Source organism: Mustela erminea, chromosome 1 (assembly GCF_009829155.1).
Source record: "Mustela erminea isolate mMusErm1 chromosome 1, mMusErm1.Pri, whole genome shotgun sequence".
Classification (NCBI taxonomy): domain Eukaryota; kingdom Metazoa; phylum Chordata; class Mammalia; order Carnivora; family Mustelidae; genus Mustela; species Mustela erminea.
The window spans coordinates 88,574,757-88,595,311 of record NC_045614.1 but is presented as its reverse complement, the minus strand read 5'-3'; the positions used below and the strand labels follow the sequence as shown (position 1 = coordinate 88,595,311).

Sequence of the window (20,555 nt, the reverse complement as noted above, 5' to 3'; positions counted from 1 at the left end):
TCCATTATATTGCTTTTCTTGCTTTTCTTGACGCAAAGCCCTGCATGCTATCCAGTTCTCTGAGAATGAAGGAATTTTTATCTTATGTGTTAGAATGCATCAGATAATCTATGTTTATAAGTTGTTGTTTTTTTTAACTGGAAATTGTTTCTTCAAGTTGAATATTCATTGCTGTGAACTGCTCTTTACAACAGATCCTGTTAAGTCTGAATAGAGGTTTTGCACCTCCAAATTGCTGTTTTTCCCTGTCCGGCTGAAGCTACAAAAGGGCAGCCATACTGACACAATTCACAAAAGCCAACAATGACATCAGCTAGTCTGAGATCTGTCCAGCAATACCCAGAAGGACGAGGGAGGTAATGAGATATGTTGGGTCATTGATAAAATATTTCTTCACTGCGGCCAAATCAAAAGCGAACACAGCTTAGGATGGCCGGAAGTAGAAATTAGGTCTAAATGGTTCCCTTCAATATCCTGGCTGTTAAGCCCAATGCAGATTTTTGACAAGTGTCTACTAATTGTTGACCTCTTTAAGTTTCAGGCTTAAAAAAGCACAAAGCAACTGAAGAGATTCAGACACAGAGTAGCATTCTAGACTTGGCATGGATTTTCTCTATCAGCTTTGAAAAATAATAGATACCTTTGGAAAATATTCTGACTTGCATTAAGCAAAGTAAGGAGTAACTCATAACATCCCTGGTCTGATGGACTGTAATGGGGGGAGGACACCCAGAAAGAATAAGAAAAGCAAATACTTAACAGAGTATTTACTGTGCTCCAGGCACTGTTCTAAGAGCTACACCAATTCCTCCAGATAACCCAAGGAGTACCAATAAATACTACTCATTTTATAGAGGAGATTGAGTCAGAGGACTAAGTAGCTGGCCAAAAGTCACACAGCTCTTAATTAATAGAAGTGGAATAGAACTAACCAAATGTGAATATAGTGTCCTCAACTATTTGCCTACACTGAGGGATGCAGACCTCAATCTAAGTGTTGAGCTGTAACAAACACACTAAATAAGTAACATGCATGATTTAACAGTTAATTGTTGACTCTGCCATCTCAGTAAAAAAGCTGCCCAGGCTAGAAATGTAGGAATTATCATGAGTTCCTCAGTTTCATACCCCTAAGCAATAAATATATTTATTTTAAGACCTAGATCTCAGATCCTGCCATGACTCAGCACTTTGACTTCCACCCTAAACTAAGACAGCATCCTCTCACCTGGATTTTAGCAAAATCTTCCTAATTGGACTTCCTGCTTCTACTCTCTCCCAACTACCAATCCTTCCAGAGTGCTCTAAGTCAAAAAAGGAGGTATTATCACATATCTACTCAACATTCCTTACCTTGTCCATCCGGGCCCTACATGCTCTGGTTCTACAAATCCACTGACCTCACTGCCTCATCTCCCCCTCCCCCACCCCACTCCAGCTTTACTCATCTGGCTATTCCTTGAACAGGACAAGCTTGCCCTACCTCAAATAGAACATTTGGATTTTCTGCTTCTGTGCTTTGCTTAGATGTTTGCTTAAACATCACATACTCCTTAGACTTTTGGCTAGCATCCTCTTCAAAAATAATTTTCCCTTATATACCTTCCCCTATCCCCATTATAATATTGACTGTGGAAAAAATAAATTTGGGGTGTTTTTAAAATAAAGTGTAACTAAATATTTGACCACAATATGGAAGGGGGAAGGAGGCTATTATTCAAGAAAAGCATAGATATTTACTAAGGTTAAACTCTGATAATAAGCAACTAGACCACTAAACCCAACAGAAAAATGGACAAGGGCTATGAGCAGGCAGTTCACAGCAGAGGTAATCTGAATGGTCCACAGACAAATGAAAAGATCCTTAACCTTACCCATGACAGGAAAATGCATATTAAAACAATAAAAAGTGTGTGTGGGGGGGTGGGAGGTTGGGGGAACCAGGTGGTGGGTATTATAGAGGGCACGGATTGCATGGAGCACTGGGTGCGGTGCAAAAACAATGAATACTGTTAAGCTGAAAAGAAATAAAAAATTTAAAAAAAATGTCATTTCCCTAGGAAACTAGAAAAAAATTAAAGAGACCAACAATATTAAGTGTTGACAGGTTATATGAAAATTAGAGTTCATGTACATGGCTGGTGGGAATATAATTTTTTTTTTTTGTTAAAGATTTTATTTATTTGTTAGAGAGAGAGATACAGAGCGCAAGCACAGGCAGACAGAGTGGCAGGCTAGAGGCAGAGGGAGAAGCAGGCTCCCTGCCGAGCAAGGAGCCCGATGTGGAACTCGATCCCAGAATGCTGGGATCACGACCTGAGCCGAAGGCAGCTGCCCAACCAACTGAGCCACCCAGGCGTCCCGGGAATATAATTTAATACACTCACTTTGGAGAGCAATTTAGCAATCATCTAGTAAAATTAAACATGACCTAGAAATTTCATTTAAAGCGAATGCCCTAGGGAGCCTGTGGGCCTCATGGGTTAAGTGTCTGCCTTCCGCTCAGGTCATGATCCCAGGGAATGGGACTGAGCCAGCATCTGGCTCCCCATTCAGTGGAGAGCCTGCTCCTGCTTCTCCCTTTCCCTCCCCCTCCCCCTGCTTGTGCTCATGAGTATGCTCTGTCAAATAAATAAATAAAATCTTAAAAAAATAAAGTGAATGCCCTAGAGAAACTCTGGTACATGTACACAAGAAGATTTCTATGAATGTTTGTAAAAACTGCCAATCATTCAAATGTTTGTGAGGAGGAAAAGAGAGTAATTAAGCTGGGGCATACTCACACATGAAAATAGTTTTTGGGTGTTAAATAACTTAGTTCTAGATAGGCCTTAATAGGATTAAATCTTAAAACAGAGGGAGAGCACTAGTTGTAGGTTGGTGTGACTTATTCACAGCAGAACTCTTATTCCAGGATGAAAGGATCACGTAGGAAGTCCTGGAAGTAGTATGATGCCATCCATGTGAAATGATTAAAACAGACCAAAATACAATTTTTATTATTATATTAAACAGTAATTAAAGCAAAGCTGGGGATAACACAAAACTACTTAAGAACTACGGTTCTTAAGACAGAATGGAAAGAGGAAGACAAAATGGAAAATAGGATCTGGGAGAGGGATCAAGAGGGCTTCAACCCTATGTATCATATTTTATTGAACAAATTCTGAAACAAACCTTGGGTGATGGAAAATGTTAAATCTGGGTAGATTTATTATTTATTATTTTTTCTAGTTGTATATTTCATGAATAAGGAAGGAAAAAAGAATGCTAAACAATATAATGCAAGAAGTAAGAAGGAACCAACCTAGGATCTTGAAAAGGGAGTTTCCATGTCTTTGAAAACGAACCTGGTAAGGAAATTAAGTATCCCAAAATAATGACCAGAAGAATTTCTATTTTCATTTCAATATATGTCCTTAAAACAAAACAAAAACAAAAAAACCTCCTAAGATGTTAAGGACACAAAAGGATCATTGACAGAGTTAAGAAACTGTACTCGTTAGAAAATGTGGTAGATTAAATATGGCCATGAATTCTTTGTTACTGCTTCCACTGAGAAGGGAATCTAATTCCCTCACTTTGGAGCTGGGTTGTCTTATGACTTACTTGATCAATAGAATGTGGTACAAGCAATGTCTTGAGACTTTTAACATTATGTCATAAGAAGACTTGTGACACCCAGGCTCGTGAAACTCTTGGAGCATGAGAAGCAGCAACCAATCATCAGGAAAGAATTTCCACTATTCTGGGACTGCCATGTTATGAAGCCCAGCTAGTCCCAGAGAAGAGAGAGAGAGATGCTTCACCAGACCTTATACGATCCATCCATCCATTCCAAGTACCAGATATGGGATTGAAAAAGCTTTCTGGTCACTCCAGCCCCAGCCACCACCTGACTGAGACCTTGAGCAAGAACTGCCCAGTATAGACCAGTTAACCCACACATAACCGTTGAGATGTAAATTATCCTTACACCACTATGTTTCGGAATGGTTTGTTTTGCAAAATTAGATAATCAGTACAGAGAAGAAGGTCCAGTCTTAGTTTTTTTGAAATGCTGAGTTTGAGATGTCCACATGGCATGGAGGTGGAGACATTCTGCAGACAGATGGACACATAGTATTGTGGCCTTAGTGATCATCTTCATTCTCATGAGTACAGTCACATGCTTTGGTTCCACAGTGCATTGGCTCTTAGGCATACAAATCCACCAAACACATATCTGGACCTCATGAACTCAGTCTGATCGGGGGAAAGGGATACAGATCTGTGCTATGATGAGCAAGTCCAGAGGACTACAGGGACTCAGAAAAGAAGCCTCTCAATGCCTTGGGAGGGAAGGGGGCATAGGGGTCCAGAAAGGATTTTTCTGGAAAAGGACTGCTTCAGCTAGTTCTGAAGGACAGGATCTTGATCTTAAGCATGAGTGCTCCCTAAGGAACTAAAGATGTTGACAATAAGGATAATAGAGTTATTGATGAATGCCATCATTTCCAGGAACTTGAGACCAATAACTAGGCAAATTGCATTGCCTTGGCAACTGCCCCATTAGGTAATTTCTATATTAATCTCTGAAGGACACAGAAAGGACCCTGCCTACATTACTTTAAAAGCTATCAGAAAAAGAATATAAATTAAAACAAAATGCAAAATGCAGTATGAAAATTCATGTCCTTGTTTGTTCATTTAACATTTTCCAAGGTCATATTTCATACTAAACCCCCTGTATTGGTTATTCTCTTACAAAAAAGATATAAAAGCCATGGTTTTGCTTTTTCTGGGGTGGGGGGGAAGCCTTTATTTTTATAGTTTAAAAAGTGCTTGGACCACTCTCTGAAGAGACACAACTATTTCCATTTTTATAGCTATTAATACTGAAATGCAGTAAGATTAAGTAATTACCCCAAGGTCACTAACTGGCAAACAGCAGGATTTGGACTCAAAATTATCTACTCCTTTTATGAGGGCTGCCCCTTGCTTTGAGGAGGTTCAGTGTAAGTGGGCCAAACATAGTACCCATACGTAGAGATGTGAAAAGACCACTGGAAAGCTGTGATCGAGTGAAAAGGGTACAAGGGAAAAACACCTCTTGAAGTGGGGCTGAAGGATGGAGAACTAGGAGGCCACATTTGGTGGCAGTGGGTTTTGAGCTAGATTTTTTGTCAACTGATAAACTGCTTTTGCTAAGGAAGGGGAAAATGTGTGGGCCATACAGGTAACAGTGCCGTGCTGGTTTAATGGTAGTGAACTAGAGAGAAATGGCTCCTGCATTTTCACAGGTATTTATACCTGTGGTTCTCGACTAGAGATTTTGTTCTCAGAGGACATTTGGTAATGTCTGAAAAGATTTTTTGTTTTTCCTGCGGGGGGATGGGGGCAGTGCTATGGCCATCTAGTGGGATGGTGTTAAACATCCTACAACACACACGACAGTCCTCCACAACAAAGAATTATCTTAACCAAAATGCCAATAGCTGGAAAACTATACAGGTTGAGAAATTCTGACCTACACATCTTTACCACATTGTATTAGGGCTTTCAAGAGAAATAGGACCAATAGGGTGTGTGTGATACATAGAGAGCACAGATGTGTGTCTTTCAATGGAGAAAGAAAGACTTGGCTCATGTGAGGTGAGGACTGACATGTGAAGTCTTGAGGGCGAGCTGAAAATTCTAGCAGAAGTGGATGTCACAGTTTTGAGTGGGAGGACAATCTTCCCTAGAGACTTGGGAGCCTCAGTATTGCTTTGTAAAGTCTTCAACTGATTTGGATGAGGCTACTCAAATTATGGAGGATAAGATACTTTATCTGAAGTCCATTGATTTCGATGTTAGTCACTTCTTTACAATCTCTTTACAGTAACATCTTGATTGGTGTTTAGCCAAAAAGCAGGGCACCAGAGCCTTGCCAGGTTGACACATATAATTAATCATCACACACATTCAACTTTAGAAATCCTATGAGGCAAAGATTTTATCCTTGTTTTAAAGATAAAGGAAGTACAAAAAAGAGCTACAGATGGCCATGTGTCTCTTGTTGAAAGATGTTCAATACCACTCATCAGAAAAATTCAAATCAAAACCAGAATGAGATATCACCTCACACCTGTCGAAATGGCTAGACTCAAAAAGACAAGAAACAAGTGTTGGTGAGGATGTGGAGGAAAAGGAACTCTCGTGCACTACTGGTGGAAAAGCAAACTGGAGCAGCCACTATGGAAGGTAGTGTGGAGATTCTGAAAACAATTAAAAATAGAAGTGCCATATGATCCAGTCATTCCTCTACTGGGTATTGATCCAAAGAATACAAATTTGAAAGGATACATGTATCTCTATGTTTATTAAAACATTATTTACAATAGCCAAGATATGGAAGCAGCCGGAGTGTCCATCCACAGATAAATGAATGAAGAAGATGTGGTATATACATATGATGGAATACTACTCAGCCATAAAAAAGAATGACATCTTGCCATTTGGGACAACGTGGATGGACTTAAAGGGCATTATGCTAAGTGAAATAAGTCAAAGACAAATATCACAAGATTTCCCTTCTATGTGGAATCTATAAAAGCAAAAACAAAAAGTAGAAATAGATCCATGAATACAGAGAACAAACCAATGGCAACCAGAGGGGCAGAAGAGGGAGACACAGGCATTCAGTTATGAAATTAATGAGTCACTGGAATAAAAGGCACAGCATAGGAAATATAGTCACGGATACTGTAACAGCGTTGTATGGTGACACATGGTGGTACAGTTATGGGGAGCATAACATACAGAGTCATGAGATTACTATATTGTACCCCTGAAATTAATGTAGCATTTTGTGCCTACTAAACTTCCATAAAAAATACATATATATGTAAAGAAAAAAAAATAAAGATGAAGGAAGTAAATTCAGAAAAGTTAAGGAATGTTCCTATATTTGCACGGCCTAATACTGCCAACAGTTAACATACTCAGAGCATTCCCGGTGAGCAGTTGTTGTGCTAACAGCTGTCGTTAATCCAGGGAAGGCGATACTATTTTTATTGCCTCCATTTTATAGAGGAGAACAGAGAGACACAGAAAGGCAAGATACATTTCCTGGACCAAACAATTTTTAAGCAACAGAGGCAGGATTTGAAGCCAGGCAGCCTGCCTAACCTGTGGCCCTCACTCCAAATTGCCCAGAGGATGAATTGAAACAAACTGTGGGGCCCTGGGACTGAGTCAGTAAATCTGGGATGGACCCAAAGATGTGCATTTCTAACAATCTCCCAGGTGATGTTAATGTGACCTGCCTGGAGACCTGCTTAGGATCACCTAGGCGGCTTTTCAACTCTTCCCATGCCTTGGGTCCATCCCCAAGCATCCTAATTTTATTGACCCAGAATAGGGGCCTCACGGATATTTTCTGAAACTCAGGTGATTCGAAGGTACGCTCAGGATTAAGAACTGATCCCACACCTTCTCCTATGGCAGGGGCCAGCGAACTACCCCCGTCAAGTCAAATCTGACTCTGTTTTGCTAAACCCAGTTTTACTGGAACAGTCACACCCATACCATACATTTACCTGTTTTCTATGGCTGCTTTTACATCACAGTGACACAGTGGAATAGGCACAGCAGAGACAGTGTGGCCCACAAAGTCTAAATTGTGTCTTCTCTCTTTCTCTCTACAGAAAAACTTTGCCCACCTTGGTCCTGCACTGTTGCTACACAGGGTGTGGTTCCGGGCTGAGCATCTTCAGCATGGCTGGGAGCTAGTTGGAAACGCTGAATCCCAGCTTTAGTGAATTAGTCTTGAATCCCAGGTGTAGTGAATTAGTCTGCAGTGGAAGAAGGTTCCCAGGCAGTCTGTGTGCACAGCAAAGTTTGAGAAGTCCTGTCCCTGCCGTCTGACTGCTGCCACCCTCTCCAGCCACTTTTTGCCCTGTACCCTTGGCTCCCGCTCGCTCAGTCCTTATCCTCCAAGACTTCATTGCACTACCTGCTCAGAGAGGTCCTCTCCTGTCCTCATAAGTTAGATATCCTTTGCGATTTTTCTCTCGTGGCATCTTTTTTTTTTAATATTTTATTTATTTATTTGACAGAGATTGATCACAAGCAGGCAGAGAGAGAGGAGGAAGCAGGCTCCCCACCGAGCAGAGAGCCCAACGTGGGGCTCGATCCCAGGACTCCGAGATCACGACCCGAGCCGAAGGCAGAGGCTTAACCCACTGAGCCACCTACGTGCCCCTGTGGCATCTTTTTAATTTTTCTTCCTTGCACGTCACCTCAAATCTGTGACTAAATATTCATTTGTGTGTTTATCCCATTAATGTCTGGCCCCCTCACTAGACTAGAAGCCTCAGAGGGGTGAAGCCTGCCTCCTGGACATGAGAGAGCGCTCTGGAAGGTACAAAGCACAGTGAGTGCTGCTTTCAAGAAGGAATAATGAAAAGGGGAAAGGTAACTTGGAAGTAGCTTGATGGGAAACCATCAGAACCAATTACTATGCAGACCAGGGAGGGCACAACCTAGAAGGTCCTGCCGGATGAGCAACTAGCAGATTTAATTTCCTCTTTTTTGTATTCCGGGGTTAAATATTAGTATTCAATCACACAGAAACACTCAAGTACTTTGGTAAACCTCTGCAGACCAAGGATCCAATTTTACCAGCTGTTCATTAAATGAAATATCCATATATATGTATCGGGAATTTAATTAGAAAGGCAGCAGTCCAAGGATGTGATCATTGCTTGAGAAAGTTACATTTCAGGCAGCTTTTCTCTTCCAAGAGGACCAAGGAAACTCTTAATTGCCTTCTATTCTTTTTTTCCCTATTAATCACAGCTTGCCTCAACCTATTTTTTTTTTCCAAAATGCCCTTGGGGAGTGAACATTTTTGAATGGCTAACTTTTTAGATGGAGATTATGCACACCAGCTGCTCTTGTCTAAAGCTATAGTGTCTTTCAAAACAGAACACAAGCCAGATGGCTTAAGATGATCAACTTCAGGCCCTAGGCATAACATTCACTAATAGTGGGATAAGATCAGTGGTTTTCCTGGAGAAGTAGACGAGCTCAAAGGAGGAAAGAAGAAATATCATAAACTCATTTTGCCCCCAAAGAGCCTCAACGGTGATTAGAACATTGCTGGCTGCAACTGGTGGGTGTATGCCTAATATTTGAAGTATATTTTGGTAATCCTTCCCTCCCCAAATAAAAGGGCATGATGTTTGGAAGGAGTCCACTGCAAGAGGGAAAACAGCCTGAACGAGGAGTCTGGAGACATGGTTTCTGGTCCAAGCTGAGAAACCTTGGGCCATTCCTTTAACTTAACCTCATTTTGATACTCATTTTGCTCATCTTTAAAATAAGGTGGTTGTAGTATATTTACCTATCCATTAATTTATTTATAGGCATTGTGTTAGGCAGCAGGTGGCAATGAAAAGTAAAACCAGACATGGTCTTTGTCATCATAGATCTTATAGTCCGTTGAGGGACCGGGTTATTTTTGAAGGAATTATATCAAGTGTAAAATTACAACTACATTACATGCTATAAAGCAGAGATTTCTCTAACAGACTCTAGAGCCAAACCATCAGTAAGTCTGGCCAACAATACCTTCGAAATTCATTCCAGATCAAGCCACTTCTCATCACCTCCCACCATAGTCATGCTACCTTTGCTTCCTGCCCAGATTCCTATTCTTACACACTTCCATGCTTTGATTCCTGCCTTTCTTAATGTACTCTTCACACAGCAGTGAGAGTGATCTTTGAAGACCATACATGAGGCCAATTATCTCCCTGTTCAAAATTTCCAGTGAGTTTCCATCTGGCTTAAACTCCAATACCATACGTGTGTGGTCCATGGGCTCTCCATAATATTGGCCATAGCCCATGATTTCCAATCTTAACCTCTTCACTGTGATTCCTCCACTCCAGTCACCCCAGTCTCCTTGCTTTTCTTAAATACACCAAAGTTGTCTCTGCTAGGAAATATCCTTTTCTTGCCCCCCGGACAGCCTCATTTTATTCCTGTGTTCTCTCAGGTCTCTGCCCAAATGTCACCCCTTAGAGATACCTCTCAACCACCCCATCAAAAACAACCCTCAACTTCCTTAGAGTCAGTCACTGATCACTTAAATAACTTTTTTCCCTGGTCTTTAATACTACCTGGAAGTTATTTGTGGATATCTTTGTTGTTTATATCCTCCCTGGAGGAGGAAGTTGTCCATTTTGTTTTCCAACACCTAAAATAAGACTTATACATGAAAAGGTACTTAATGTATTTCTTGAATTATGTACTGTGATTACATATAATAAGGAGAATTGATAACTCAGGAAAGTCTTCCTTAAGGGGCTGCTGTTTAAGCTAATATCTAGAGGAATGGTGAGAATTAAACTGCCTAAGAGGCTATGGTGTTCCAGAAGGGAGGAAACCTTGTGTGAAGGTCCTGTGGTAGGAAGGAAAACAGAGTGGTCAAGGAACCAAAGGAAGTCCAGTATGAATAGAGCACAGAGCAAAGCACGACACTTAATGAGGCTGGAAAAGAAGTGACCAATGTATGGCTTTGCAGGGTCTTTCAATGATTTCTATCTTTATCTCAAAATCAGTGAGAAATCATCAAAGGCTCTTAACTGGGGGAAAGGGGAGGGGAGGAACCAAACAAAAAGAAATAGTCAAAGTGATTTAAAGACCCATTTTTGCTCTGAAATTCTAAGATTCTATGAAAAGTCCATCAGCAAAAAGTCAATTTCAGTGACACAGATTTGAGCAACCGAATTTTGTAGTTACTCAAATATCATCTCTTTGGGATTTTATGCTCATGCTAAGTTTAGCACTCTACCTTTCTTCACTCCCCTAAAAAAAAAAAAAAAAAAAATGGAGTCAAAATTTCCACTTATAGGTGAAAACATGACTTTTGAGTGAAAATATGACTTCTGAAGTATTATTCTAAATATGCAAGGATCTAAGTTGGCCGTTAACATTGGAAGCTTCTAGGCTTTTGAAGCATACATTTTTTAGCTTACCCCACCAAATAGACAGGTAGGGGTGTCGAGGCCTGGGATACCACATCCTGAATTCAGATCCTCCACTGGTCTGCAATTGATGCACCTTTAAACATCAGACCCTCATCTGTGGAAGGGGGATGATGATGGCATTTTCCTCACTGAATTGTCATGAGGATCAAATGTGATAATGTAGATAAAGTGTTTAATAAGGGCTGAGGGAGTTGACGTAACCCCCTTGACACTGGTATTCAAAGATCGAGTGGGTGAATAAAACTGGAGTCAACCATCTCCATCTACCTGGGCTGGTTCTAGCCCAGCCACCTCTTGCTTACTGGCTGAAGCCAGGTACATAGCTACAGGTCCAAATGCAGGGCACACGTCTCCTTTCTCAGTGGAGAGTTAAGCAGATACGCGATGTATGGAATCGCAACCTCTCTTTCAGTACCCAATACACTATCTGATTCAGTAACTTTTTTTTTTTAAGATTTTATTTATTTATTTATTTGAGAGAGAATGAGAGATAGCACACAAGAGGGACAGAAGGAGAATCAGACTCCCCCTGAGCAGGGAGCCTGATGCGGGAATTGATCCCAAGACTCCAGGATCATGAGCTGAGCTGAAGGCAGTTGCCTAACCAACTGAGCCACCCAGGCATCCCGACTCAGTAACTTTTCTAGCTGCTGACCGAGATGACAATGGAACATTGATGCCTAATTGCAACTTTCTCCATGAAGAAATTGAAAGAACAGATGGGGCATTGAGAAATAAAACAAATGAACAGATATATAAAAACCTTCAAGTTTTAGGGAGAAAATAGACACTTACCTAAAATATTTTGCATGTAAAGATACATATATATGGATTTATGAGGTGGATCTCTAACAGACACACCATCAACCATCAATTTACCTCTTATCCTTAGCATTGTGACTGTTAATTACAAAAGACTACATGTGCCCAAATTGTTGGGATATCTAGTAACAAAGGGGGTTTATAAATTGTGTTTGTCCAAGGGGGACTGGGCAACCTTGGCTGGTAAGCTTTAAAAGTGGATCTGCCATAGATTTAAACAAGTGTGCCAAAGTTGTATTTTACCAAATAATACCCAAAGTCTTTAAATGGTAGTATTAGTTCCCTGAGGTGCTATTACTCTATTTCCCAACCCAATTGTGTATTTAACTCACTCCCCACCTCATAAAATCTAAAAAGTTATTTGCCTTCATTGAGCAGTGCAAATCCATTAATTTGTTTAGTACTTGCCTCTACCCAGTTAAATCGCTTATAAATGTGCATCAGGGTTTGTGAACATTTTCATGACAAGTCCCTCGGGGTCCAAGATTAGGTGTTTTGTGGTTGTTTCAGGATGATGACAATAGTCATAGAAAAGGGGGAAAATCAAGAAAGAATTGCAGTTGGGAATAGTTTTTTAAGGCAAAATTCTTGGAAAAAAATTCCTCCATTTGGAAACTGGATTCATGGCATTAATCCAGGAAATGCAGATGTTGGGATCTCAAAGAGGATTGTTTGGAAAACACTAGGTGAGGCAATTAGATGCCATTATATGTTATTATATCAATTTCATTTCCAAAAACACACTCCATGCATGGTTTGAAAGGACATCTGACAAGCAGGATGCTTTTATCTAAATGACATTTCTTTCTTCCGGGTTCCACCAAAGCCCTTATAGCAAAATGCCCCTTTGGCTTACACCTCCTGGAGTGTGAACTGTACTGTCTCAAAACATCACAGCGTCAAGTTTAGGATAGTTCCTATCTTGCTGAATCCGAAGGAATTATTATTGACTGAGTGCCAACTATGCACCAAGAACTAAAAATCTATAATCTCATCAAGTCTCCGATGTCATCCTCTGCTTGCACATGGTATTTACTTCAGTGAGGAAGATAAAGTTCAGAGAGATTATGTGACTTTCCCATGGTCATCAGCTAGTAAGAAACCTAATCTTGGCTCATTTATTCATACAACAGATATAGCTACTAGGTGGCTAGCCCCGAAGATATCCTAGTCAATACAAAAGATGAAATAACCACAGTTTAATGGAAGAGAAATATGACTGGAAGTCTAGGGTACTGTGGGGACCTAGGGTAGGGTACCTTACCTAGAACAGAAGGTCCAGTAATGCTTTCTCAAGGAATGGGCCTTGAGCTGAGCCTTAAGGGGAAAAAAGGAGTTAGCCAGCTTCAGAGTCTGGAGAACTCTGTTCTAGGAATTCTAGAGGGAATTCCAAATGTAAATAGTGGGAGGTGGGAGAGAGCAAGAGTTTGTTTTTATTTTTGTTTTGGTTAAAAGACTGGAGGATTGGGAGTGGTGTCAAAGAAATGGAAAGACATGAGGAAGGAGAGATAGATAAAGTTGGATGGTGAGAGGATTCTCAACCATGGTAAGGAGTTTCGATCATATCCAAAGTCACTGGAATTAGCAAAGTACAGGTTTTTGGAAGCTCGCCAAAGCTGAAATATGGAGAATGTTAGAAGAGAAACAAAACTAGAGGCAGGGAGGTGGACTAGGAGCCAGTTGTTTTCTGGGTGAAAGAAAGGATGGTGCTTGGGAACTAGAAACAGAAATGACCTGGAGATTATTAGGAAATGAAATTGTTAAGACTTGGAGACTGATGAGATGGGATTGTTGATGAGGGCTGACAGAAGAACAGGACTTCAAGACCACTCCAGAGTCTTCTGTTGGGGCCATTGGGTCATGCCATATGTAGGAAGTAGGGAAGGTGTGTAGTGAGATAGTAAGTGCCATTTGGCACTTGTTGAGTTTGTAGTGGAAGATGTTCAGGGGTCTTGTGGGCAGTGAGATATCTGGGTCTGGAGTTCTGAAGAGAGGTCTGGCTTTGGGGGATGTGTTAGGAAGTCTCTGGTAAATTTGATGGGTACATTTATGTGTCAACTTGACTGAAGTAAGGGATGGTAAGACATTATTTTTGTGTGTGCTTGTGAGGTATTTCCAGAAGAGATTAGTATTTGAATTAAAAGAATGAGTAAAGATCACCTTCACCAAAGCAAGTGAGCATCACCCAATCCACTGACAGTCTGAATAGAACAAAAAGACAAGGAAGGGCAAATTTTCTCTTTTTACTTGAGTTGGAACATCCATTTACTATTGCCCTCAGACATTGGCACTCCTGGCTCTGGGGCCCTCAGACTTGGACTAAATTACACCATGGGCATTCCTGGTTCCCTGGTTTGCAAATGGTAGATCAAAGGACTTCTCAGCTTCCATAATCATGTGAGAAGATTCTTATAATAAATCTCCTCATATATTTCTGTATATCTAACTATTGGTCCTGTTCCTTCGAAGAACTCTGACTAACATATCAAGCAAATGGGGACCAAACCTGAGGGAGAGATTGAAACACCCACAGAAATATGGAGAGGCCAATTCCATCTTTACAGAGCATGTGTTTGAGCTGCTTCTCATAACCAGAGGTATATGCTCTTTCTCTAATGATGGGGTCACCTGAGTCCTTGCTACTATCTCCCTCCATGTTCCGACAACAAAATCCTCAAAGGGATGATGGGAATTCAGGAGTGGGTCACCGCCAACAAACTAACATCTCCAGACACAAGTCAAACAGCACTGTCTAGGGACAAAATTCTGGTTTTTAGTGTGGAAAGAAAGAATTCTATTCTTAATTCAATTTTTGGCTAGAGCAGAATCTACAGTATACTTTTATCTAAAACCCTGCATTTACTGAAATAGCTAACAAACTTATGCTAGATTGGGTCTCCCCAAAAGCAGATTCTGGACTGGAATTTGTGCAATTACTTTATTTAGGGAGTGATCTATGGAAGCACTGGTAGAGGAGCTGGGGAGTGAGACAGAAGAAGGAAGGAAGCCAATGTAGAACTGTTAGTGGACAGACACGTTGTCATTCTGGGGAGCTGGAGCTCATTCCCTTGGGGGCACCTCCGGAAGAATGTATAGGTCATACCTCAAAAGTTTCCTCTTCCAAGGTGTGAGAAAGCTGGGATATTCACCAACTTTCATGTACTACTGGGTGAGGGGTTGCTCTAGAGGGTGTTAATGCCCAGGCCCTTTTGACCTACTCTACATGAACCAGTCATGCTCACAAGGCCGGAGAAAGCCCTCAGGCCTTTACAAGTGCTTAAAGTAAAAAGTCTGCAGTGTGCACCAAAACAGTGGGAGCAGAGGGAATGGGGGGAGGGCTCTGATGTCATCTTCTAGCCAGCAGAGAAAAGCTTGGAAGTGAGGGAGATCTGCTACAATGTATAACATCATCTTCTTAGTGTTAGAGATAGTCTAATCATCCCAGACAGTTGTAGAAGTGAAATGAGTATAGAATTGACCATACACGCTGGCTGTGGTGAGGTAGGGTACCAAAAGATGGCATGTGGACCATTTGACACACTGTGGGATTATTTTCCACCCAACAGTAATAGCCAAATGTGACTATGACTTGCTCATGATCTTCAAAGTTCTATTGTATTTGGACTCATGTAGTAGAGACTTTTAGTCAGAATTTCTTGCCAAACATTAATCAACTTGTTTTTAAAGAACTCAATAAGTGATTAGCTTACAGTTTTTTAAGCCAACACAAAAGCCTTTGCCAATGAAGTCTGGCAAAATCTTTCCCCTCCAACGTCTAGGATACAGTACTTAAGAGCATTACAGGAGCAATTTAGAGTCAAATTGATACCCAATCCTTAATTGTAAATGGTTAAAGAATGGTTAACATATAGTTATTAGGCCTTTGTGACTCGAGGGGAAGGTTGAGGTTTCCATTCATAATACCAAGTTAGTTTGTAAGCTGCATCTTTTTTCTCTCCATTCTCCTGCTTGAGCACTTGGAGGAAAACTTTCTATTCATAGCAAAATTAAACCAGTAAATCTCCTTGGACTCGCTATTTAGAAACATAAAAAAGTATTATTTTTAGGTTTATCTCAGTCCATGAAGACAACTCATAAAAGGTAAGATTTATAGTCTGCTGTTTTTTGCTTTAGCCAAAACGAAGGTCAGAAGCTGAGACACAAGAAGAGGCCATCCTCCCTCCTTCATTTTGCCTGAGGTTTCGCATGTTAGTGAATTTTCTGAGTGCAACTGCTCCAGATTTACACGAGAAGCATCCTTCAGCCAGACTTTTGAAATTGTAGGCCATTCATTTATCGCATGAGTACATGACTAGTGCCAGGCACTGTGGAAGCGTTAGGGATATGAAAGACACAAGAGCTCTTTTCTTCTGCACATGGTTTATGTTAGCCAAACAGTATCCATTTTTATTGATGTAATCCCTTCCAGTTTCCCCTGCCAGGGCCTTGGGGTCACCCCAAGAAAAAACAATTTTGGAAGGAGGGTGAGGAATCAAGGCAGGGAGTGAGACCAAGTCTCTAACTATTCTTTCTCCCTTAAAAATACTGGTCTTCCACTCCTTGCTGTTTTGTAAATGATCCTCTATGACTTTGTAACTCTCAGCTCACTTGAAGACCTTCAGGTTGACTTGGGATCTTTATTTTAAATTTCTGAAAACGTCAGAGCTTCTGCTGAAAGCAGCAAAGTGGTTCTGTTACCCCAGAATCATTATCTAAAGAAACGAAAACACCAAGTGTGCCTCTCCCAGTGTTCTACCTGCAGGAACGATTTGATTGCTCTAGAAAAAGTTTCCCGAAGTTGTAAAGCATAAGATATGAAGAGATACATAGTGAAGTCAGAACAGGCATACCTCGCAAACACCTCTTCTACGACAGTGGTATGCCCAAGTGCTAGGTCTTTCCTTAAGTGATCTCTGCAAACTGGAAGGCTTCCAGGGGAAAAGGGAGGTTACAATGTTTGGCGAATTAGCCATTTCTGTTAATCATGTGTTATACTCCATGGAAACAAGTTATTTCCGGGAGTTCAAAACATGGAATAAAATTGGGTTCGACATTAACTGCATTATCGGGAACACTTCTATTTGCCCTGAACCTAAGTGTTAACCATCACCATCACCGCCACCTTCATTTAGGGAGGACTCACATCTGGCGTTTTCTGCAGATCTCCTTTTCTCCTCACACTTGCCTGTGAGATAAGTAGGGATCACCGCTCGGCATGACAGGTGCAAGAAACCTCAGGAAGGTGAAATGATTGTCCCAGCTAGTCTGAAACTTGAACCTAGACCTGTTTCAGAACAAAGCTAAAGCACATCCTACTTTCCAAAAAAAAAAAAAAAAAGAGAGAGAGACAACAACAAAAAAGTCAGCAAGGAAGAGAAAAAAAAAAAAAAGATACTGGCCAACATTTGATCACTCTGGAAAAGTTCTATATTCATGAAGCTCATTAAAGGGGAAGTACAGAAAATTGAATCTTCATACTTATTTCCTGGGACTGTGGAAGTGACAATTCTTTGGTCATAAAAACATCCTCATTAGTCTGGACTACTTTTATTTATTTACAGATGGTTTGGGTGGCAATCACATTGTTTTTAAGAAATTCCAGCGATGGGGATATTTACTGACAGGGAAGATTTTTTCAAGTCATGTTTAAGACTGTTATATGGGCAAGATGATGCGGTGTTCTGTATACATATAGACAAGTAAATAACACCAACTTTTCTTCATGATTCTTATAATGTGACCTTCATTTGGTGACTTAATTAGCAGCTCTTAACACTGTCTATGCAAATAAATAAACCTTTTCTTTATAAACATTCCAACGACTCAAACTTTTCTGCAATTCAAACTATATGGAGGGAATAGGACAATGGAAAATTGCAAGTATATAATATTAACAATGGTCTTTTCAAAGAATTGTTTCACAAGAAGATTTAGTAAAACAAGAAAGCTTTTTGTTGTTTTTTTAAAGAAAGCTGAATAGTTCTTCAGTGGGTGTTTCACATAAAGTCTTTAATGTAAATCACAAAGTTTGATTTCACAGGGCACAGGGTCTAAAAACACACGGACTCCTGAGGAGCAGAAAAGCTTTCTTTTCAGGTTTTCCTGAGCACTTCTAATATTTTGGGAAAAAATGAGGGAGGAGGAAAGAAATTGACAACTTTTATTGGAAAAAAACCCTTTTAAGGCCAAGTGTTTTAAAATGCTTCATTTAGACTCTTCAGGATTTTTATGTAGGTCATCTCATCAATGGGGACACTAAACAGTAAGTTTACATTGTAACTTCAAAATGGCATGCTTGAACATTTCCTATTAAAAATAGGTGCTTTCTTTAAAAAGAAATGTGACTGCTGATTCTATAACTATAGGTATTCTTGACGTAAGACTTCTAATATTCTCATATCTTGAGTCTTCACGACTTCTACTAGCATCTCAGATATCCCTAAACAGCATCACCACCCCTCACTCCTATCAAAGCTTTTCCTCCCACAGACAAAGATCACCTTTAAAAATCTCCAGAGGGGCGCCTGGGTGGCTCAGTTGGTTGGGCCACTGGTCATGATCCTAGGGTCCTGGGATTCAGTGCTGCATCGGGCTCCTTGTTCTGCTGGGAGCCTGCTTCTCCCTCTCCCTCTGCCTCTTCCCCTGCTTGTGCTCTTTCTCCCTCTGTCAAATAAATAAAATCTTTAAAAAAAATAGTAAAAAAAAAAAATCTCCATAGGTAGACATCTAAAAATAGAAATGAGAAGTCTTTTATCAAGAAAGAAAATGGGGGGGGGGGTGGCGCCCAGGTGACTCAGTTGTTAAGTATCTGCCTTTAGCTCAGATCATGATTGCAGGGTCCTGGGATTGAGTCCCAGATGGAGTCCCAGATGGGGCTCCCTGCTCAGCAGGATGCCTGCTTCTCCATCTCCCACTCCTCCTGCTTGTGTTCCCTCTCTTGTTGTGTCTCTCTCTAATAAATAAGTAAAATCTTAAAAAGAGAAAGAGAGAAAGAAAGAAAGAAAGAGAAAATGGGAGAAATCACTTTCTTGTTCCAGTGTTTTTCCCTCCTCCGGCCTGCCTCCTCCCCTCATCAAAACTATTCGCACTTTTGATACTGAGCCTGGTAGCTGGGGTTCCACTCATTTCAAGGTGTTATTGGGTATTAATAAATGGGTGCATTTTTTTTTCCTGCTTTCCCCCCTCTCCTCAGAGGATAATAAAACCCCAACCAAATTCATTTATCTTGAATAAATTTGGGTGAGGTCAAGAAGCTAAGGTACAGACTGGGTCTGTACAGACATGGGAATGACTTTTCCTGACCTGGGCTGGTTACCCTCATTCATCCTTTCCATAGTCCTAGGTGTCTGCCACAGGCCGGGCCCTGCCCTTGGTCTGGGGACAGTGTTGGGTGAGGCAACTTTCAGCCTTCCAGGTACATGAGTGTGCAGCGGGGAACAGGGAGCCTGGAGCAGAGAGGGACAGTAGAGTGTGCTGTATGTTGACAAGAGAAGCATGCAAAAGACTAAAAGACGGGGTGAGAAGGGCTAACAGCCCAGAGGAGGTGAAAAACGGAAGGAGGCGATTTTGAGTTTCTGAAATTCACTTCTTTCCCTCACTGCAGCCTTCTTGAAGTGCCCCCCACCCCCGCACCCCCGCCTCCATCTGGCCCGTACCTCCCTTGCAATTACAGACCACTTGCAAACGGGTTCAGTACTTACCTCGGGGAAACTTCCACGCGGCTCTCAGCCCTGCGCGTGCCAAGCCCTGCGTGGGTTTCCTCCCGGCGAGCCCTGAGCGCACCGCCCGGAGCGCAGCGCCGAGTGCCGCCGACCGCGGGGGCGCGGTGGGGAGGGACCTCGGATGGGGACCTCGGGAACCGGGGAAGTAGCCGGAGGCGGCACGAGCTGCCTCTCGCCTCCCGGTATCCCGCAGGCTGGCGGCAGCTCCCACGCCCCTCCTTGCGCTATATAAACGCCTCTCCCCGCCCCCGCCCGACCCCTCCCCGCCCCGGCGGCCCCGGGCCCAGCGCACGTCCCTAGGGAGGGAGGCGGGTGACGGAAGCGGGAGTTGGGGGTTAAGGGGGCTGTAACTGCCCCGCACACGTCTCCCCTGCAGGGAACCTCGACCCTCTCAGCTCTAAACCCTGGAAAAATACTGAAGGCGGGGAGACTGGGGCTTTCACCGTGCACGCCTTCTAAGCACCCAGAGGACCCGCAGGGCGGGGGATCCAAGGGGCACGAAAGATGACAGCTCTGCTCCTACTGTTGGAACTGTCGTTGGGCGACTTTGTCTCTGTCCTGGGGTCTTCGTGAAGAAAGCAGGGGCTAGCAAGGGAGCCCTAGAGTCTTTGGGTGGTGGGAATTTCCTCTTGCCTGGGAATGGAGACCAGAGACTGTGCGCCCCACGTTTGAGGTCAAGCGCCCGTCGGAGGCCCCAATCAGAATTTAGGGTTTCGAGAATATCCTTGATTCTTTTTGTCTACTGGTCTAGTCGCTTAGCTGTCCATTCATTTATCTATCCACTCATTCATTTCTCAAGTATTTGAGCGCTTAGTTTGTGCTGCTGTCAGGTGTTTGGGATACTAAACCAACTCTGGTTTTTAGCTGCCCGTCTCAGTGGGGGCCAGGCGCGGCAAACGGGAATGCGGTTGGGGTCAACGCTGCCCAGGGAACACAGAAGCAGGGATTCTAACGCAACCAAGGCCAAAAGAAGCTTCTTTGAGGAAATTAA

General features: G+C 41.9%; 1 protein-coding gene across 2 annotated transcripts in view; it reads right to left on the bottom strand.

Annotated features, from left to right (window-relative positions):
- COL6A6 (collagen type VI alpha 6 chain) overlaps positions 1 to 19,753 on the bottom strand; it is a 140,369-nt gene extending 120,616 nt beyond the window's left edge. The window contains exon 1 of one of the 2 annotated variants that reach the window (XM_032332854.1): positions 19,544 to 19,753. The gene's annotated coding sequence lies outside the window, so the exon portion shown is untranslated. Of the gene's footprint in view, positions 1 to 7,685; positions 7,800 to 19,543 lie in introns of those variants that run through there. The other variant, XM_032332863.1, reaches the window with a different exon arrangement.
- Between the last annotated feature and the right edge of the window lie 802 nt (positions 19,754 to 20,555).